At 43.7% G+C, this 23,049-nt stretch overlaps 3 long non-coding RNA genes across 3 annotated transcripts; all 3 read right to left on the bottom strand.

Moving 5' to 3' along the window:
* Positions 1 to 13,809: 13,809 nt before the first annotated feature.
* On the bottom strand, positions 13,810 to 14,640 carry LOC125723195 (uncharacterized). Its single transcript, XR_007386801.1, has 3 exons — positions 14,445 to 14,640; positions 14,047 to 14,340; positions 13,810 to 13,952 (listed from the first exon to the last, which is right to left on the bottom strand). It is a non-coding gene; the product is annotated as an uncharacterized LOC125723195 (long non-coding RNA).
* A 1,770-nt stretch (positions 14,641 to 16,410) lies between these two features.
* Positions 16,411 to 17,479, bottom strand: LOC125723194 (uncharacterized). Its single transcript, XR_007386800.1, has 4 exons — positions 17,086 to 17,479; positions 16,851 to 16,990; positions 16,570 to 16,774; positions 16,411 to 16,481 (listed from the first exon to the last, which is right to left on the bottom strand). It is a non-coding gene; the product is annotated as an uncharacterized LOC125723194 (long non-coding RNA).
* A 748-nt stretch (positions 17,480 to 18,227) lies between these two features.
* LOC125723197 (uncharacterized) lies at positions 18,228 to 19,390 on the bottom strand. Its single transcript, XR_007386802.1, has 3 exons — positions 19,343 to 19,390; positions 18,409 to 18,574; positions 18,228 to 18,324 (listed from the first exon to the last, which is right to left on the bottom strand). It is a non-coding gene; the product is annotated as an uncharacterized LOC125723197 (long non-coding RNA).
* Between the last annotated feature and the right edge of the window lie 3,659 nt (positions 19,391 to 23,049).

The raw sequence follows: 23,049 nt of genomic DNA, 5'->3' as shown, positions 1-23,049 counted from the left end.
TGAACGGAGGGAACACTGGGGGACGAGGAGCAGAGACGGGAGGAATGAAGGGACGAGGGACAAAGAAAGGAGGAGGAGCAAAGGAAGGAGGGAAAGAGGCAGGGGAGTAGGGAGAGAAGGCGGGGGAACAAAGGGGAGCCCAAGGGAGCCCCAGCGGGCGACCGGAAGCGGCCGGAGGGGCCACAGGCAGCCGGGAGGCCGGAGCCGGAGGGGACCCCGGAGGGGCCGAGGAGACAGGGCGAGGGACTGACGAAGGGGCCGAGGAGGGAGCTGGAGGGGGCACCGGGGAAGGGGACGAGGGAACTGGAGGGGACCTAGGCGAAGGCAAGGAGAGGGGTTAGGGTTAGGGTTCCTCCGACGAGCACAGGGAGCGCCTGCTCCGGACTTTTTACCAGTCCTGTCTTTTTAAGTCCATGTCTTGCCTGAATCCTTTGTCTGTCATTGATGTTAGTCTGCGTGTGATGTTTCCCAATCCCCGTAACCCAAATAAATCCGTTTTCCCTGCTTATGCTTGATCGCCTGCTTCTCTGCCCGTCGCCCTGTCCGTGCGCCTTACCTGCGATCGCCGATCATAACAGCTATGATCATACATTACAAAGTTAAAAACAGCAAACAGACTGGTATATATATATTCACCCGCCTTTCACCAGCAGAGCACCTTCAGGAGTGCATGGACTGTACTGACTGGAATGTGTTCAGGACTGCTGGTCCTGCTGTTCAGGGTACCAATAGCCTGGTTGAGTACACAGAGGCTGTAACATCCTATATCAGCTTCTGTGAGCTTCAATTTTGTGCAGTGCTGATGGTTTGGTTGTCACCCTCCCAGAAGGGACCTGCCTGCCATGTGACGGAGCGACGGGCGGCATGGGGCAGTGGCTGATGCAACCTGTGTCACAGCACCCGGTGGCTGACATCTACTGGGGTCTCCTGCAGCCTAGCCCTGCAGGTATTCTGGTGATGTACTCCACGTGGCATCCCTGGATATCCCTCCTGGAACCCTATGTTCCTCCGCCCGACCCCCCACATGTGACACTGTTTTATGACCGTAATTCCACAGAATGGTATGGGGACCTATTCTCTGAGCAACTGGAAGGCCACGAGTGGCAAGTTGCATCCCAAAACATTTATGTAGGTCCCAAGGGGGTGGCCTCAGCGGTCCACCTGTCTCCTGAGCAACTGCCCTGGTACAGGATGGGAGAGGAGGCGGTGCCACAAGTCTCTCTCGCCCTACATCCTAAACATCAGGCCAAAGATTTAGGCCCGATGGTGAAAAGAGTCACTTCAGCTATGGACTGGGTTCCCACCCAGATCCCTCAAATCTCGTACTCCCCCTCCTGCAGTTCCTACTGTATTCAAACTAAGGTGACAGACACAGTCCTGTTACAGCATGAACAATTGTCCAGGGACCATGGTAGGGAAAAGATGGATCATCCCAGTGCAGCAGCACTATTGGCTTCCCTGCCCGACTCCCTGTGGTCCACCGGCCCCACTGATGTTGGTTAGGTGGATTGCACGTTCATCGACTTCCTATTGCGCCCTACTGCAGGACCCCTCTGGGTCAGGCAATACCAACACAAACCAGCTGCAGAGGAAGGGATAGCGGAGACTGTTGCCGGTCTCTTACGGGCAGGAGTGTTAGAATGTTCCACTTCTCAGTGGAATACTCCTATCCTCCCAGTGGAAAAGGCAGGAACAGGCAAGTATCGAATGGCACACGACCTGCGCGCTATCAATAATCTGCTGCTGACTCTCACTGTTCCAGTTCCTAATCCCTACGTTGCTCTCACCAATCTTACTCCGTCTATCGGACTCAGGCAGCAGGTAATGGAGGAGGCACACAGTGTGGGTCATGTGGGAGCAGAACAAATGCTTTATAACTTAAGAGCGTGGTGGCATCCGTTCCTGAAGGACATGGTGAAGGAGTTTGTGAGAAGCTGTAAGATCTGTGCGCTCCACAACCCAAGACCCACGGTAAAACCAGAAAAGGGTCAGTTTCCAGCATGTTGTAGGACTGGAGAGGAAATAGTCCTAGACTACACAGATATGATAATACCGGTGTACGGGATGCGATATGTGCTAATGTGTGTGGATGCATTCTCAGGATGGCCAGAAGCCTGGCCCACACGGAGAGAAGATGGGGCCTCGGTGGTGAAGTTCCTAGTTAACCACTATATACCCAGGCATGGGTTCCCGAGAGGGTGAGGTCAGACAATGGTTCACATTTTAAAAATGAGCATCTGCAGAAAGGGCGTTGGGACTTAGACATACTTTTGGGACAGTGTATCATCCCCAGTCCCAGGGGAAGGTGGAACGCATGAACCAGACGGTCAAACAAAAATTGGCAAAAATCTTTGCACAGACTAAATTGAATTGGGTGGATGCATTACCCCTGGCCCTGATGTCAATCAGATGCTCCATAAATCGGGGTACAGGGTTCACTCCGTTTGAGTTGCAGATGGGACGTGTAGGATCACACATGCACATATCACAAAGCTTAAATTCCAGGTGGCCTGAGACAAGGCCTACCCTGGTACGAGAAGGCACACATCGACCTAGGCCCCAAAGGGGGGTTTGTGACCCCACACACATAGATAACCAGGGAGGCCAGCACTCCAACTTTTATTGCCCAAAGCTTTAACGACCTACAGATAGCAGAGTGGATCCCCCATGGACAGGGGCCCCTCGACTTGGCACACAACCCCATCCCCCGACATCCTGCCTTACATACCACTCACCGAACGGACGAACACCCCAAAGAAAGTTTCTTTTAAGTTTGGCTTTTGTATATCTGTATATTTATTTACTCTTGACTACTAGTCTTAATATACAGATATGTACAGGTTATGTTCGAATGTGTCTTAACTTTTGGAGATTCTTTTTCTTTGTTTGACAAACCTTCTCCCCCCCCTTTTCTTTGCCACATTCCTCGGCAACCCTTATCTGATCTTTGTATTTTACCATGCCTATCTAAGGGTAAGATGTGCTTATGACATGAGAATATGTCATATAATGTCTGTATAAAGGGTAATATCTGTTGAGGTACAACCTAAACCACCTGTACCATATACTGGTGTGAGTAATAGAACATAACATAATAGCATAATATAAGTAATCATTAATTAATCATCACAGATGGCATTTGGTGCGAACCGCTAGGCTGGTACGGCATGTTTGGTATCAAACCGAAGGAAAATCACTCCAGTTTCCAAATCTGGTCAGTGGTTACCACAAAAGTGGACGTATCAAAAGTTACACCAGCCTAATGAAAATCACCATTACCAGAGAAGTCAGTCTGGTCATAAATCCCAAAAAAGACTGATACCGACCCCCTTCCGAAGCCCGCCAAATGGATGGTCAGCCATTGGTCCAGGACTCGAATTCCTGGTCACTCCTAATCACGAACCTTATGCTATAAAACCTGGCATCTCAGAACAAAGCAGCGGAGAAAATTGGAAGAAGAAAAGAAATAGGAGAAGAAGCGGAGAAAAAGAGAAGAAAACGGAGAAACAAGCAGCGTTCTTAAAGCCCGTCGGTGAAGACCCAAAGAACTGCAACTCAGCCCAAGCTTCACCAGAAGAAAGAACCGGAGGGACTCCACTCCAACAACCGCTGCAAACACCGCGCCTCCCTGAGAGCCATCACCCATCAGCTCATCAGCCACTGCAACCAACTGCAAAGACCTCCCTCTTTCCTGCATCCAAGTAAACCAACTTCCTTTCCTTTCTAACAACCTAAACTGTCCTATTCACCTGCTATATTCCTTTAGGTTTATATTCCTACAAACTGCTTGCTTTGCAGAACAGTTTTCCCTTTTCAGGTTAATCATTTTAAATCTGGTCATTACATTTTCATGATTACATCGTTTGTGTCTTTTCCGTTACTTCATGTTTATTGTTTGTTAGGTATAATGTCTGTTTTATGTTAGTTGTAGGAATAAATGCATGTCTTTTTACACAACTTCAGCCTCCGTCATTGAGTGCTCACAATAGTCCCTGCCTCTGTGCGATCTGGCTACTACGCTCTGAAACCTCTAAATTCGCCTGAAATATCGCGAGACTCTCTCTCATCGGCCGTGAGGGGAGCTTCGCTACCGATTGTTTACATTACCTGGTGACGCAGCTCGCTGGACGAGCCTACTAACCCAGGTTATTAAGCGATACTGGTTATTAATGAATCCCATTTAAGTCTCACATTAACAGATATCGGGGATTCACAATTGAGTTTGGAGGAGCCGACCATTCGGCATAACAATTGGTTAATAATCAGCATTAAATAATAATTAATTTAAAGGTAATTAATTTCAAAACATATTGGTGGAGATATTAAAATTTACCTGAGCTAATAATTCCTACAGACGACAATTTCCGGGGCCCCACGGAGAACTCAAGTGGAAACCGGAACAAGGAGGGGTAAGCACTGCCAAGGCATATTATGATGGGTTACAAGTTCTCGTGACAGGTTTCTCTAAGCAGGTCCAGGAGACAAGACCAGAGGCCCGACCAGCCGAGCCACATACAGCGGAGTGGGTCCTTCTGAAGGTCATCAAACAGGTGGACCGGCCCCTTCCAAGTCACTGAACGGACGTCTCACGCAGTGCAGCTGAAAGGCAAAGGTGAAACCTGGTACCACTGGAGCCATTGCGCAGCGGGGGCAGAGCCCAGCAGATCCCTTGCCGAGATCCAGGAGGACCTCGCCGACAGCGCGGAGCAACCCGGTTCGGCTGAACCGGCAGCAAGTCAGGTCCCAGCAGAGGGGCAGAATAATCCCCTGACCTGAGTCAACCAGCAGGGTAGCCCACCCCTGACTGACAGAAGAAGACTACACCTCATCCACTAGCGGGAAGAACAGGACCAGGATGGAGATGCTCAAGATAAAAAGGGGGACTTTGGGGGGAAAACAAGTAATGTGTATGGTGTATAACATGATGGTGTAAATGTACGGTTCTGTCACTATGGCGCTAGAGGATCTCTGCACCCTCTCCAAGACCCTGCACGAGCAGTCTGGCATAGGGAACCTTTGGGACGACTGGATGGCCTCCAAGTTTGGGCAGTGGAAGGGACTAATCGCTTCGCTATTAATATCGATTGCTTCGTTTCTCGCTATACTACTTACATGTGCATGTTGTTGTATTCCCTGCCTGCGTGCTCTGTCGGCCAGGCTGATCACATCCGCCCTAGGGGGGACAAGCGGGGGCCCCACTTACACGTATGTGCCAGGGGCGCCGTTACCGCCGATCCCGGGGGACAAGGAGTCTGACGGGGTCCGCGCCCTGTCTCTGGTCAGTCTGGAGCGGCCGATGCTTTAGGTGGTGATCTCGTTGCGGAGATCAAAAGGGGGATACCGCAAATTTCCCACTAATCAATGTAATCAATATAATCCATAATCCCTATAACCAGAAGTAGTTCTACACGAATACCATACTCACCAGAAGTGATCTCTTAGATCAAAGGGGGAATTGAAGGCAGCTAGGCCCTGTGCTAAACTTTGTCACCCTGAGAAATGGGAACAAACTGGAACATAGGCAGGAAAGAGAAGGGGGGGCGCTGGGCCGCCTCGTAATGCCAGTAAATTTCGGAAAGCCGAAGGTACACGGATAGGGTCATGGTGACATTAAGCTGACGCTTGACCGGCGGGGACATAACAAGGGAGGGGGTCGCTGACGCTGCTAAATCGCAACATAACAAGATAAGGTAAAAGGGAACGGGTATGGGGACTAACGCCAGCGATTTCAAAACAATAGTTGTATGTTACGCCAACTGGAAAGATACCAACAAGAACAGTAGACACCCTAAACGGGGTATAAAAGCTAGACACAGACAACAGGGAGGTGAGCTTCCCTTGGTGTGTACTTTTGTGCATCTGAGAGTGGCTCCCGGATTGCAATCTGTGCTGAGAATAAAGAGAGCTGACGTGCAACCATCCTTCGCCTCCAGAGTGCATCTTTTCCTCATCAACGGACTCGGTGGAGTCTAACTCCAACATCTATCAATCTTTAACTGAAATATACATTAATTAACCGGGCTCGCTATAATCATCCATCCATCCATTTTCCAAACCGCTCATCCTATTGGGTCGCGGGGGGTCCGGAGCCTATCCCGGAAGCAATGGGCACGAGGCAGGGAACAACCCAGGATGGGGGGCCAGCCCATCGCAGGGCACACTCACACACCATGCACTCACACATGCACACCTATGGGCAATTTAGCGACTCCAATTAGCCTCAGCATGTTTTTGGACTGTGGGGGGAAACCGGAGTACCCGGAGGAAACCCCACGACGACATGGGGAGAACATGCAAACTCCACACACATGTGACCCAGGCGGAGACTCGAACCCGGGTCCCAGAGGTGTGAGGCAACAGTGCTAACCACTGCACCACCATGCCGCCCCCGCTATAATCATACATTACAAAGTTAAAAACAGCAAACAGACTGGTATATATATTCACCCGCTTTTCACCAGCAGAGCACGTTCAGGTGTGCATGGACTGTACTGACTGGAATGTGTTCAGGACTGCTGGTCCTGCTGTTCAGGCTACCAATAGCCTGGTTGAGTACACAGAAGCTGTAACATTCTATATCAGCTTCTGTGAGGACTGCTGTGTACCATCACACACCAGGGTGAGTTACAGCAATGACAAGCCCTGGTTCACAGCTAAGGTCAGACAGCTAAGGTTGCAGAAGGAAGATGCATTCAAAAGTGGGAACAAGGACTGGTACAAGAAGCTGGGGAAGAGGTCTAGCAAGGCGCTGAGAAATGCTACACAACTGTACTCTGAGAAACTCCAACACCAGTTCTCAGCCAACGACTCTGCATCTGTCTGAAAAGGGCTCAGATAGATTAACTACAAACCCACAGCCCCCCACTCTGTCAATGACCCGCGCCTTGCAAATCAATTGAATGACTTCTATTGCCGCTTTGAATGTCAATTGGACAGTTCATATATCATCCACCACAACTCCTCTCACTGACTACAGACCACCACCCCCCACTGCTGGTGTGGCATCTTTGAAACTTCACACCTAATCTCTTCATATTCAAGAGAGGGATGTTCACAAGGTCTTCAAGAAGCTGAACCCCCGCAAAGCTGCAGGTCCAGACTCCATCTCTCTATTCACTTTGAAACAATGCACTTAATACTGTAGCTGACTCCTGTGTTCACAGAAATCTTCAACACCTCACCTGGTCACAAACGCTTTCAGACTCTCCCCTCTGGCAGAAGGATGCGGTCCACTGGAACCAAAACATCACGCCATAGGAACAGTTTCTTCCCCACCACAGCCCGCTGCATCAACAAGACCAGGAACACTCGCTCCAATACTGTTTCCTCATTCCTAGTATAACCATGCACTCTCTTAAATATGCAAGTTACACTGCTACATCATATATTCCACATTCTTCTTTTTATATTAGCACCTCTATGTATACACACACACCTTTATCTTTCAATGTACGGCACCAACCAGCAAAGCAAATTCCTTGTACTGTACATCTGAACGTGCTTGTATGGAAGCAAATCTGTCTCATCACAACTTGAATTTTATGTGCCACTGAAATTCTAACAGTGAATATTTATGCATTGGAAATATGCATCAGATTTTTTTGCCTCTGAATTACAATTCTATAAAACATGCAGTTTCACGGCTACTTTTCCACGTTCACAAATTCATAAAACAAATTCAGGGTATAAAGATACACAACTTGTAGGTCCCACCTGTGTGGGCGTGACATTTCCAATGCACAAATATTCAATGTTAGAATTTTAGTGGCATATAAAATTCAAGTTGTGATGAGACAGATTTGCTTCCATATCCTTGGACATAAACTCAATTCTGATTCCAGTTAGCGTTGACATGGTCCTTCCGTACCAACGAATATAAATCTACCAACAAATGTCCCCAGGATTGAATTAAAATAACTGACCCAGGTAACCAAGTCATCTCGCCTCACCAATAGACAAAAAACTGCTCAAATTAGTGTTTCTCAATTTTTAACTCAAATATACATTAGCTAATATGCTGTGTGAGCTAGCTAATCGGGCTCGCTATATTGGTCATATACAAAGTTAAAAACAGCAAACAGACTGGTATATATTCACCCGCTGTTTACCTGCACAAAGAAAACAGATTTTAAGTTTACTTACAGTGTAAGAAGGTCGAAGCTCTGCCTCCAGAGACGTACATACGTCTCGCTGTCCAACTCAATCCGAATGCGCCCGGCTGTAATTGAAGAACGGCTTGAAAAGAGCACACGTACGATGTGCACATTCGCCTAGAGTGCACAGCAGGTCCACTATTTGACTGTACGCTGTCAGGAGGCGGGTCATATGTTAGGCACGTCGTATATAAGTTGGCTATTACGGCGGATCTGCCTACTTGAGGGCAGATCCGCCCCTGAGTCTACTGCTATCTGGGATTACATGTATTAAATAATCATACACACCTTCTTTAACAACATCGAAATTACTGTTAAACTGTTTTATTCATTAATCCTTCTTTGTTCTTTTGCCTACTCCTAACAACATGTGGTTGTGGCCGGACAGACCCATGCTGGACATTCGTCCCGCTATGTTTTATTATTCCTTAAACGTCATTAAAAATAACACATTAATAAATACATGCAATGTATTTTTATTCTATTAAAGTTTAACGGCAACTCTTATCTCCTAAACCATATGGGCCACTATCGGCAACACGTGGCATAAGCATGAATGATATATGGCGATAACCCCCCAACTAATCAGAATAAGGGATACGCCCCCCTCCCGCATATGACATCAGAAACAGAGCAAAATTAAGCTCCACCCAATGTACCAGGTAATATTTTTTTCATGTCGGTGTCTTGTTTTTATCGGATTTAACCAGATAAATCGCTCCACCAACTAAGAACGGCTATGCACCACCACCCACAGAATCGAGAAAGAGCTATCAGTCTGTGAATCCTTTCTGTGTCCGGGCCGGGTGAGGTTTCCTGTGTTGAGTCAAATTATTCTCTTATTGGACCATTCCTGGTGGTGCCCTTCCGTCAATTCCTTTAAGTTTCAGCTTTGCAACCATACTCCCCCCGAAACCCAAAGACTTTGGTTTCCCAGTCGCTGCCAGGCAGGTCATTGGAATAACGCCACCCGGTCGCCAGTCGACATCATTTATGGTCGGAACTACGATGGTATCTGATCGTCTTCGAACCTCTGACTTTCGTTCTTGATTAATGAAAACATTCTTGGCAAATGCTTTCGTCCGTCTTGCACTGGTCCATGTCTTCAAAATGGCAGCCCTTACAAAGCTTAATCATCTGCATAGATGCAGGGACATTTCTTAGATTTCGTAAGTAGACTGGTTGCAGCCAGGGGCATGTGTTTAGGCTCCTGTGCTTTAATTTTATGTATAAATGACCTGTGTGACTTATTGTGGGGGACCAAAGTGGCCCCCGAATCTCAGGGGATGATCTGCTTAGCTCCTTCGCCTTCCTAGTCCAATGCATATTAACCTGAGGCAATTAAATGCCTGTGTGCCCTGTTCTCCAAGGTCAGGACAAGCCTGCAACCTGCAATACATATCTCAGACATGTCTTTAAAATGGGAGAGTGGCCCTTACAAAGTTTGTGTCCCTGCATCTATGTGGATAATTTTCTTAGAATTTGGAAGAGGCCTGGTTGGTCACATTATTATATATTTTATTCTCCAAAAATAATGCAGGTGTTCAACTTTATCTCTAACTCTTTGGCAGGAACCTCTCAGGAAACATATCAGGCCTGTTTATTAAGGCTATATCCACTGACCTTAGACCCGTATCATTCACGAGTGTCTGGCTGCAGAAGGGGCCTGACAGCGCGTGTCCTCTGTCAAGCCCCTTCCACTCTCAAGCCCCTACGTCATTTCCGTTAAAACGACAGATTATCCGGAAATTCCGAGGTGACGATCTCCCGTTCAAACATGGCTGCCTCCATGAACACGCTGTTGTGTGTTGTTGCTTCATATATCAGCAGATTTGGAGTGAGATTATTTTTTCCAAGAGACAAACAAACAATCCGTCCTGTGGACAAATCAGTCTTGACAAACCCCAATACGTAATTTCTGTTTAAACGATGGAATCCGTCTCAAACCTGAACAATACAGTTGTACATATGCGTGTAAATAAATATAGTGCTGCTGTATGTGTTATTGTGAGACATCAGACTATAGCTAATATGCACTTTTAATCATTATTTTCTTGTGCCATATTTATGCCGTCAAATGTTGTACTTTAATAATGTCATTATTATTCGTTATTCCGTATTCGTTATACGGAAACTTTTAAGTCATAATCTAACATTTTGTGCGTTATAGGTTATTGACAAAACGTATTTGTTTTACCCAAGATATGTGCGAATAACATCATTTTAATAACGTTGTCTAGAGTCCAATGTTCCAACATAGATTTAGAGTCTAGTGTGCCTAAATAGCTAATTAGAACTTTCTTACCGTGTATTACACTATATATGATACATTAATACATACCTCAATATTATGTAAACATATCACGAAGTCAGTCATTTAATAAAAAAAAAATATATATATTTTTAATTACATTGTGAAGACAATAACATAATGTGAAGTTGAAATAGTTGTATAATTTCCTAATTTAAATAAACGTTTGCCAGTAAAAAGTTGTGCTTTCGTAGTGGCCATAATACAATATTTTTACTATGTTAAACAATTTTTTTCTAAGGAGCCGATGAGAATTAAATTTCTACAAGAAAAACTACTATTCTAGTTCTAATTCTAATTCTATTCAAACCCAACAGGATGTCAACACAATACAGTATAAAACACTTAAATATATGAACTACTTTATAAAATGACTATATACAAATAACAGATCTTTGAAAATATACAATAATTTACAGTACTGCAATCAGTGATTAAGAATTTTTCACTAAAAACAGATGCATATATATGACTAATATATAAAATAACTGACATCAGATGCGGAGAAGCAGACGAAGGGAGCCGTGAATGCCAATAAACAGGGTTTAATCAGGGTAAAAAGGGAATAACAGGGAACAAGGCACGTAGCAACAATGACAGATCTGGGGAATGAACTAGAAAACAAACAAATACACAAGACAAACAAGATCAAACAGGAAAGCTGGTAACAAGCGGGATTCACACGAGGTAAATGAGGTGGGCGTGTCCACATGAGGTCTGAACGATCGGTTGTGACAATAACAATGTACTGTACAGTGAACCTACTACACTAAACAACAAAACACGATTAAGCCCTTGTCGGCTGTGTTTTCTAAAAACAAATGCATGTCTTGAACATTTGAAAACTGAAATAAAAAGGGATACACAATGGTATCTCTCTCTTCTTCAGTGTAATATTCAGTATTTTTAAGTTTCTCCAGTGATCTAATCACATCACCATCCTCCATTCTGAGGATTCTGGGAAGGACCACAGGAGACTCAGAGTTCATGGTGATCTTGGTACCATTTTCTTGCAGTTTTCAGGTCTGTCATTACTTTTGGCTCCTATAGTGGATTACACAAAGTGCAGTTTGTTGAAACAGCTTAAAATATGCAATAATACAAATGTTAATAAAAATGTTCTAAAAATAAAGTAGACACATACTTCAGAGTGTGGGAGAGATAAAGTTTCCTCCTGGGTTGTCATGGACTTCTCTTCAGACTAAGTTTCAAAAAACCTTGCTTGTCATTACAGTAAGCAGAAATTGATACATAAACCCAGATATACATAAAGTCAAGTTCAAACTAACCTGGGAAGGCTCTAGGTTCCTCCTTGGCAATCTGAACACTGGGTCAGTCTCTCCTCGCAGAAGAGCATGAGCTTCTGCTGTCCAGTGAGCAAATCTTTTTCCATGCCTTACAGTAACAAATTTCCCTTAACTTTGTTCATTAATTGAGTACAACAGCTAGACAATATAATACAAATAAATGTTTTTTGAGGCAAACATAACTATACCTTTCCAGTGTTAAATTCTCCAAAAGAAGAATACACCACCATTTTCTAATCTGAGGCATGTCATCCTAAATAAAAACAAAATATTATAAAATAAAATAACAAATAAAATAAAATTTACATAGGAATCATGGGAATCAACTTACAACTGTGTAGTCAAAAGGGGCATCAACAGCAATGTATAGACAAGCCTGGGACACAAAAGAACAAAAATTAATGAACAAGCAGAGCCTTTAAACTCTGTGTGACTCAAAGTCATTAATGTCCTACCATCAGCATAAAAATCCCACAGTCATTCCCATGTGTCTGTACCGGAAATGCCTGTAACAAAATCAAAAGCAAGTAACGAACTGTTGTTCAGAAATAGGTTAATATACTGTATTTAACCAGACCCGGTTGTAGATGTGATCTATTTCTCCTACCTCAAAATCAAAACCTGTTTTCTCTACCCAGTGGCCAGGCTGGATGGTCTGAGCTATACTTCTGTCAAGCAGAATTGCACATACAGTTATACAAATGCAAAAAAAAATATGCAAGTTTTAGACATGGTTTATACTCAGCAATGCGTTGCTTTTATGCTACTGTTGTACATTTTACACAATTAGTTTAGGTCATGTGGAGGATTAAAAGTTAAGTGCAGCAGGGGGCTGTTTGAGAAGTTGTTATAGCAATCTAAGGAACCAGCAGTTAGCACAAATAATTACAATTACTACATAATTGTTTAAATAAAACTACAAAAAGTTTTATTTCGTGCTTGGAATGAGACACTGCTGCCCACAATATTTGTTGGTAATGATGTCACACATCATGAATCATGTACATATCATGTTTTATATGGAGCAAGCAAGCATTGCAGAAATCAAATATAATCCAGCCTAGTAATCAGGTCAAAGAACGTGACCTGTTTTTTGGAACTTACATGCAGAAAATGACCAGTAGAACGTGGTCATATTAATGATCCTGGAACTGGACCAAGGAACTTAAACTCCTTTAAACTCAAGCTTTAACCTCAACAGTTCCATGTACTGGACAGCAGAAAATCCAAATCTTTTTTTATGGTACATGGAGTCAAGGAAAAATATCTCTCTCTGTGTCGGCTTCAAAACCTACACAAAGACATTCAGTAGGAGCTTAGACTGAATACATCAATTAATACTGAAAGACCCAGCAATTACAAAAATGATTCCCAATCTAGTGAAGAATAGTTAATGTTAACATAAACAATATTAATATCTTGTTTTGACTGGAGATATTTTACTTACACAAAGTACAAAATGCCCAGGAATCCAGATGGGAATGAAAAGTATGTCCTTGGTACCAGAATCCCTCTAAGAAAAGTTTCACAAAGGTTTAATACAGGTGGAGAAGATAAATATAGTTTAATTTTCATTTATAAATGTTAGACTGGAATCTCGTATTAATCCTATCCTTTTCAAGTATTTTGTAAAGGATAACTAACTGTATTTGATTTGTCTATTGTAATAGCTGTTCTACGTCTGTAATAATAGTTTGTGATCTTCAAACTATACCAGTGCAGACCAACAGGATCCTACACCACACACAGAAAAATAGACTTACAGGTAAGGAGGCCATTGGGTCACAGCTTGTGGGAGGCAGCCATGTTGGGACAACATAGGAATCAACAATAAAAATATCCTTTCCCTAAATAAAGACATATGAATTAAAACGTTAATACTCAACAACTATTTTAAAGACAGTAATTCTATGTTACATAACATAACATGTTGCAAACAAAGTGTACCTTGGCTCCTGCTATTCCTTCAATCAAATCAAAGCATCCATTTGAAATAAAAAGCTTGTTATGCCTTTATAATAAATTACATTGTAATTCTGAGTACAGTAAATAGTTACTTACGGTTGATTCAATTTCTCTGTCTAGGCCCAAGGTTAAAAAGTCAGCCCGGCTCAGACACGCTCTTGCAGTTCTAACAATCAACTCTTGTTGAGGTCTTTCAATGTCCAAGACATAATCAAGCTGAGGAACATGTTGGAATGATTAAAATACAAACATAGTATAAAAATAAACTATAACTTTGTTTTACTTGATTTATATTATAGTTCAATATTACCAGCAATTGTTGGCCAAGGTGATACTGCATCTCCCATGATGCAGAGGATGCTGATACATTTTCCAGTTTTGTTTGCTCTTCACAACGTGGTCCACACATGTCAAAGTCTAAATTAGAGTTGTATGACAGCAGTTAGAATTGTCATGTCAAAGCACTTAAATGCAAAGTATCTTAAAAGCATACCCATGTCACTAAAAGCCAGAAGTCTCTGTTCTTTAATTTGTGTAGACCGTAGACTTGTAGATTTTGGGCTTAGTGTCCTGGCAGAGTCAGTACTAGCCAAAGATTCAGAACCTGTAAGTGGTGCAAGAGCACTGGATGTAAATAACAAAGAATGCATACGTACAGCACATGTAATTTTACCATCAAGTAAGTTACCACACATCATGTTTACTGACCTATGACAGCTTGGCCAAGGTTAGACAGTGAAATGTTGCAGATATCTTGGGGTCTCTCACCACGATGTAACAACTGTTGTAAGAGTTTTGAATTTGTTGCGGTATTCCGGTGATGGATGATATTCCTCATTGCAAACACATGTGTGGACGGAGACATATTATTCAAGAAGTAGTTGTTTTTCCGCATAGCTGAAAACAACTGTTCTGCAACCTGACTGTTCAATGTCCAACGGAGTTTTGGAACCAGGTCAATTCTTCGCAGCACATCTTTTGAGTCCTTAGTGTTTTTCTCATGAAACTTGTCATAGAGTACATAGTGTTCTGAGGAACCAGTAACTGGGTGGCCATTAGGCTCAGGGTACTCAAGACTCTCTATAAGCCATGGAAGTGACACCTGAAGTTTTTTCATCTCAGCTGACTGAATGTTCTCCACAGTAGGCTGTGCCAGTCTTCCTTCAAATGGATGAAAAGGCAAGATGGCTGGTGCCCTCAAGTTAGTATGTGTAGCTAGCCCACGGGCAAAATCATATACACACACATTTGGAAAGTGCTTCCAGGAAAGAAGCAAATCTGCAAAGTCCCTTGGACTCTCTGCTCTAAGGTTGAATTTTAAGCTGTACACAATTCCATGTGGACACACAATGACTGACCATCCACCTGAAAACACAAAATGAAACATAATGTATGCAAAAACTGTCTATTAAAAATGACTTTCATAAACTGCCAACTCTACTCACCAGAAGCGCCCCAGATCTTCTGAAATACTTTGTCATATGTCTGTCTCGTTTTCATCTCCTCCCTTAGTCTGATAACAAGGTCAGTATGGGACCCTTTGGAACAAATGTTACAGGCCTTGCACAATTTTCAGACAGTGCTCACCTGGAAGAATGATACATCATTACATTATTTAAGAATAGTAATATGAAATTACCAAATTAATCATAAATCATTAACATGTAAAAGATATATATATATATATATATTACATATTTTATATTTTACTGGGGGCGGCATGGTGGTACAGTGGTTAGCACTGTTGCCTCACACCTCTGGGACCCAAGTTTGAATCTCCACTGGGGTCACGTGTGCGGAGTTTGCATGTTCTCCCCATGTCGTCGTGGGGTTTCCTCCGGGTACTCCGGTTTCCCCCCACAGTCCAAAAACATGCTGAGGCTAATTGGACTTGCTAAATTGCCCATAGGTGTGCCTGTGTGAATGAATGGTGCGTGAGTGTGCCCTGCGATGGGCTGGCCCCCCATCCTGGGTTGTTCCCTGCCTCGTGCCCATTGCTTCCGGGATAGGCTCCAGACCCCCCACGACCCAGTAGGATAAGCAGTTTGGAAAATGGATGGATGGATATATTTTACTGTTTTCCAGTAATTACTTACTTTTTGTTTCATCAATTCGTTAACCAGCTGATCTTCAGATACAAGTGTAAGTGCCACTTCAGTAGATGACTTGACACCTGACATTTTCTCATGTTCTGTGTTGAGTACTTTGTCACTTTTCCTGGTCATTGGCCCTATCCAAGGTGCCCAGAATTCATAATTTGGTTTAACAGCACAAGGGTTCTGTGCCTGACCTATTACAAAACAAGATACAAAGTCATCCAGCGCAAAAAAACACAGATTACCAGATTACAGGAAAATAGTGTCATATTGACTTACTGGGAACAAAGCCAGAAGAAATCATCTCTAGATTGATAGTGTCACGTGAGATACGCTGCGATCGCGGGCAGAGCGGCGATCGAACGGGCAGGAAGCAGGCGGACAGGCAGAAGTCGGGGTAAACCGGGGATCTCACGCAAACAAACATCAATGACAGACACGGGTTAGTACAAATCAGGAACTTAAATACATGAAACAAGGCAGCAGGAAACAAGACACGACTGGGCACGATCAGGAAATCACACGTGGGTAATTAGGGGGCGTGGCACACACGAGGAGCGGACGGAGCGGGCGTCACAGATAGCATCCCAGAAATCCACAATGCTTTGCTCACCAGTATAGTTGACAGGTGGATCTTTGAGATCACTGACTGATAAAAGACAGACAAAGTGATAAGAACTTTTTTTAAAGTAATTTCAGTATTTACTAAACCGTTGACTTAAACATAACTCAATTACCAGCCAAATTAAAAACAGCCTTTTTATGCAGGTCCATCACCACAACAGAAGGCCAGTAGCCACACAGAACACAAGCATATGTGTAATCTGTGCTGGTTAGTGCCTCAAAGTGGCAGTAGGCATGCAAAATCCTGTCTGTCGGTGGAAACTGTTTTTTCCGCAAATTTTGCAGAGTATCGATAGCCCTTGAAACAGAAATGTGGTTCTGAAACGAAAAGAAAACAATGATGTGATATTTCAAAGCCACAGTGCAACAAAAAATCCTCTTCACACAGATTTACCTGAAGACTGTGTCTTAAATAAAGACATAGTTCAAGGCTCAACACAAGATGATCATCAAAGTTATGAAGTCCATCTTGCCACTCCTGATAACGGTAAGTCATCTGACACTCAGGACATCTCTTAAAGTAGGTTGAAATATCTAAAAAAAATAAAAAAATAAAAAAACAATATAGCTGTAAGAAACACAAAGTAAAACAGTATTTAAGAAGAATAGAATTAATTTCATACACTTACTTTCAGCAATTCCAAGGGTTGTTACTATTTTGGCCATATTTGTAATATTCACTGGCATGTCAAACTTTGGACTGCTTGAGCAAAGGACACATGAAGTCTCCGCTGGAATTAAATCTGATGGGTAGTCTGATGGTGGTTTTGCAGTTGTTGTGTCCTCTGGAAGACTTGCTGGAATTTTTTTTCTTTCATAAATGTATTTCACTGCCCTCTTCAAGTCCTCTGTTGCCTGTTCCTGTTTGGACTGTGAAGCTGTGTCAGGCTTTGAATCCAACTGTGTTCTGAACAAGTTCCTGTTAATTTGAAAGATGTGCCACTTTGCAATGTTCTTATGAGGACATGACATATGTGGCTTAGCACATGGACAATGCCACATGTTGTTCTTCATACTGAACGTAACCATCATTCTTCCAAGGCGACTGAAACATGTTGTGGAGTCATGGATGGATAAACAAATATAAGACTTTGACCCACCAAGATCAACAAGGACAGAAAAAGGTGCTCCAGCTTTCAATGCTAACCTTTGTCTCTTCAAGCACACTGCCTTCTTTGCTGCTGCAAAGAACTTGCATGCAACCATTTCATCCAAAACTCTTGCATGTAGAATCTCTTCCTCTGCTACTTCTGTGCAGTATTCCAGTGAACGTATGTGGTGGCACTCACTGAACACAAGACGACTCCTGCGTACTAATAGCTGATATTGCCAGCATTCCTCCAGTTCACACATTACCTCATGTTTGTTGCCCTTAATTTTTTTTTGAACATGAATAGGTGTTGAAAATCCATGTCCTGACTTTTGAACTGCAGCAATACCATTTTTTGTATCAACACAAACACTGGCAAAATGTGACTGCCTATTCACATCTCTTGGTGTGCATAAATGCTTCCTAGTAATGTGAGTATGTAGATTCTTTTTATGTAACAGCAGTGAACAGTGTGGACATTTCACCTTTACTGGTTTTCTGAATGAGGGCAGATGGGAAGGTTCTACTTCTTTCTTTAGTTGAGGGAAACATTGATCCCCTTCAGGCTGTGGAGAGGAAGATTTTGCTTGTTGAAGCAATGGAATGGGAGGTAAGGCTGTCTGAAGTAAGCATGAGGACTCAGTCTTTTTGGTCACACCGCTGCACTTTTCCAGATGCTCCACAAAAGTGTTTCTTTTAATCACTGTCTCACTGCACCTAGGGCAGTGGAAATGACCATCCTTTCTACAAGGTAGCGTGCATCTGCAAATTCTTAAGTCTGCAAGAACAAAAACACTGGTTTTAATTGTTTATGTCCAATATAATTTATCACTTCAAATAAAAAGTAAGTACATGAACTTACTTTGGAAAAACACTGCATTTTTTATATGCACATCCAGGTGGATCTTTAGTCTGTTCAGCTTCGCTGGCCTAAAGTTAGGACAAAGCGGGCAATGATATAGACGGCAGCATGTGCTGCATCTGATTATTTCTGGTAGGGCACCATGACTTAGAATTGAAGGATGCATCTGTAATATTAAAAACAACATAATTACTGAGCAATTATGAAAAAAAATACACAATTATAACCACATCTTTAAATTTGTTCACCATGATGAATTAGGTCAAAATGAGATCTTATTATCAGCTAGTGGTCCTTTGAGATACAGTTAGTCCTTTAAAATATACTATTACCTGTTTAAATATTGCACACATCACCAACCCCACTTTAGTGATACTCTAAATTGAGTTAGATATAAAAATGTTCATATTGAACTCTACTGCTGTAATTCCGAAACTAATTATAAACTCTCCACGTGATTGCCTTAATACCCGAAACACGTGTAACTAATTTGCATCTTGTATTTATATCTATTTTTCCTCGTCTTGTTATTCTTTAAGTTTCTTTAGGTTAAAATTTGCGGTTTTTATATATTATTTATATGTATATTTTAAGTGCCTTTTCTTGTACTGTGTAAAGCTGGAGTCACGTCGTCTTGTCTCTCTATATACTTGTATATACAGTAGCTGAGATGACTATAAAGTTTACTTTGTCTTTAGCTGACTTTTTTATGTGACCAAGCACTACTCTTAGGACTTTTTTAAGGTAAACATGAGTTGCCTGAGGTAAGGCGATGAGTTCGACACACGCGTATTTCGATGAGATAATTAATTTTTAAATAGTTAAGCCATACATTCCACGACTTCAGAATTATCCGCAAGCACAAGATTGATTCTTAAGGTATTCACGTATTTCAATGTAATAATTAATTTTAAAATAGCTTAGCCATACATACCACGACTTCGGAATTATCCGCACGACAAGATGGATTCTTATAGCTCGCGGCAAGTAGGAGTCTGTCGTTCGAACGGAAATGACGTAGGGGCTTGAGAGTGGAAGGGGCCTGACAGAGGACACGCGCTGTCAGGCCCTTCTGCAGCCAGATGCCTCTCGTATCATTCTGCAGTGGATACTTTATAATATCTAAGTACACTATGAAATGGAACCATGATTTTTTGAGGAGGAAAATTGTCTGATTAAGCCAAATGAATGAGAGATGCATATTTGACATGCATGCCAGGCAATGCTTTGAATCTGCCTTTCCCAGTCTGCTGGGGACTGGGTAGGGAGCCATTTCTGTGGCTCACAGTGGTGTGAAACAGCCATAAATCAACCAATAGCCCTGGCAGGAGCAGATTCACCCTAAAATGCTACCAATAATCTGATGCAACCGAGTAGCTGACCGAACAAAATCATCATAATTATCCTGATAATGGAAAGAAGCATAGGGCGATTGTACTTGCAAGTTACTAGGAAATGAAATTTATTTGGGCTGACAGCTAAATACCAAAATTAAAATATAAAATCATCCATCCATCCATTTTCCATCCATTTTGGTCCCGAAACCCATGATGGTTTTGCAACCAGTGGTTACTGGTTTTATCCCCATGAAAGCACTGTATACCCATGCCCTGTACTGGCAAGGAACACAAGTGCTTGAACTCATCTTTTTTCCAATCCCGATGAGTTGGATAGCTCGCCTTCGGAGGCAAGTCTGGGCTGACTTCAATGTTGTCCGCTCCGACAGATGTTAAACTGGGAATCTTAGTCAGCGCAGGTGTGGAATCCAGCACACCACCTGCTCGTGCACAAGCCCTGTCGAACTCTTTTTGGACGCTTGGCGAATTTCTCAGTCATCTGATGGTAGGGTCCCTGGACTGGGCAACCCTCTGAATTCGCCGCACCTGTATTGATGGGACGGAGTCTTCCAACTTCTGGATCCCCAATCCGCTATCTTGTCTCCAGGAGTATGACAGCCCATCGCACGGTGTGTGGGGAAGCCGTAGCCAAGCTTTAACAGCCCACTTGTCCAGCCCGTCGAGCCTGGCAAGCCTTGCAGATGTCTCATTTGCATGAACGGCATTGAATATGAGCCTTGGTAGGGCGTATTTGAGGACCACCACCTTTGGGGAGGGCTTACCTGTTTGTGGCGCCTCATAAATTTGCTGGATCCATGTCAGCAGTTGACATTGCATATCAAGCTTTGAGATACCTCGCCAGGGACCAACCTGAACTCTGAGGTATTTCTCCAACTCCTCTAGACTAACTATGTGCATGTTGCCCCCCCCCCCCAGTCTGTATAGGAGTTGTGCGTTGGACTCAGCTGGAGCCCGTGACATTTCTTAGCATGTGCCGAGTAGGCCAGTCAGACTACAGAATTTTTCCAGAAACGACAGGTTGGTATTCATACCACCCAAACCGTCGCTCAACAACACAAGATCATCTACAAATGCAAGGGCTGTAATTTTCCCACCCTCAGTATGAAAGCCACATTTGTGGCTTTCTAAGGTAGTGATCAGTGGGTTGATCGCCAAGTTAAAAAGTAGTGGAGCCATGGGGTCGCCCTGCTTGATCCCAGTCTTAATAGTAATGTCTGGGGTCCCAGCACCTTCCACCTTCAGCGAAGTGTGGCAGGCCCTGTACGAGTCCTGGACGCCTCCAATCACATGGTCATCCAGCCCTCGACATCTCCACACCTCCACAATGTGGTCGTCAGAGACAGTCGAAGGCTTTCGCAATGCTTTCGAGCAACCCAGGGACTGGATGAATCCTCTTTGTCTAGGATGCAAGGGACATGCCACAGCCAGTCTCCTTGTTAAGATCCTAGAAAAGAGTCTCAAGGCCATCGAACCAATGGTAATTGGCCTCCAGTTACCATAAGTTTCCATAAGTTGTTTCTCGTCCGATGTCTTGGGCAGTAGAATCAATCAACATCATTTTACAGCCACGGGTATGGTATCGCCTCATCAACCATGTGTTGAAGAGCTCCACTGCCTTAGAACTCTCAACCAACTCCGTCACACCCTTCCAGCTTATTCGATTGGGGCCTGAAGCTGAGGCGTGATTCATAGTTTTCAGTTTATCACCGATCTCTGCCTCCATGATCAGTCTGTGAAACACACTATTATCGGCCTGCCCACCCAGTGCGAATGCGCCTAAGCCTCTAAACCATGTAGAGAATTCCCACTTCTCTCGGTACACTTTATGTACCTCCCCCAATGAGATCCAGCATCGAGATCTTTCAGAGCCATCAAGAATCAGAGCTGCCAACCTAGCCCTGTCCTTGGAAAACAGGCACTGAAATTAACCATACTTTGCCCGGTTGACTGCTCGCCATGGTGCCTCACTTTGGGTTTCTATTTCCCCTCAAACAGAGTATCTGCCTTTCACTTTGGGTGCCTGTCGAAGATAGATAGTAACCGTGCGGTTACTTCTTCAACCTTCTCATCAACAAGCACATTGCTGTCCAACCACTCCTTGAGTATCGCAAATAGCGATTCTCACTCTTGAGGAGCCAGCAGCCATGTGTTTTAAGTTAGCTGCTGCCTCAGCTGGTACCAAGGCTCATGAACGGTTTCCAGAAAGACAAGAGTATCCACATCCTCATCCTGCGGGGCGGGAAAGGAAATAGCCAACGCCCGCAGTTGCCTCCTCTTCTCCGCAACCTGGACATGACTTTTATTGCCTAGCTCGTCCGCAATACATTTAATATTTTTCTGTCCAGCATAGGTAGCCTCAACCTGAGTCTCTCAATGTGCTGCTGGGTCCAGATCTGTAACCTTCTGCCCTTTTTCTTGCTCGGTTGTGACACTGCCACAATCCGTTCATTATGTTCTATGGGGTGCAGATGTCTCTTGTGTTGTGATAGACCACTGATGGTTCCAAAGACCTTACCGCACAGCTCGCATCCATGATCCCCAGCCAGTGGGATCTGGGAGGCCATTCCTTTTGCATTTAGTGGAATGGCTCAATATTGACCTGAGGTTCTGGTCTGATCTGTCTCACTTTTCGCAATGAAAAAGCAAGGGGACTTCTTTGTGAAATTTCACAAAGTGCTCCTGTGCCTTGACCGGGCATCCTGGCACCTCCCCACATATTTCACAACAAATCCTGGCATTCGGCAGAGTAATCACAACTTAGCCCTCCATGGTGTTTGCACTCTCAAGCACCGGCTCTACTAGTAGAGAGTACTCTCGAGCATAGCTGTCTCCCTCCAGCTTTGAGATAAGGGCTTCATCCGCTAGATCGTCATCACTCAGCAGGTCCTCCATAGACTCCGCCATCTGAAGCCAGTTTATGTAGGACTCATTACCATCAATTCCAGTTTCAGCCAGCCCCAGTTCCTTGAAAGGACTGTTCCAATATGTTTGGTTCGTCATGTCCGGGTAATGTGGATCCCGATGTCTTCGAAGAGGCATCATCATTCTCTGTCTGTGTTCCTACAGACACAAACCACACTTTTGCCACCATTGTGTGAGGTCTAATCATAATGGGTGAAGACTAGACCTCGGTAAGTCCGCCCATATCACGTTGTTGATCCAGGCCCTGTGCCATCCAGCATATATTTCCTGAGTCGATCTTCATTATTTTTGTTGGTTTTTTAAGACCCCATGGTGTCAGACCACCACTATGGTAGGAACAATGTTGAATGCGTGCATGCGG

The sequence above is a fragment of the Brienomyrus brachyistius genome, unplaced genomic scaffold (assembly GCF_023856365.1).
Source record: "Brienomyrus brachyistius isolate T26 unplaced genomic scaffold, BBRACH_0.4 scaffold46, whole genome shotgun sequence".
Lineage (NCBI taxonomy): Eukaryota > Metazoa > Chordata > Actinopteri > Osteoglossiformes > Mormyridae > Brienomyrus > Brienomyrus brachyistius.
The sequence above is the reverse complement of the archived record's forward strand: the minus strand, read 5'-3'. Positions and strand labels throughout refer to the sequence as shown.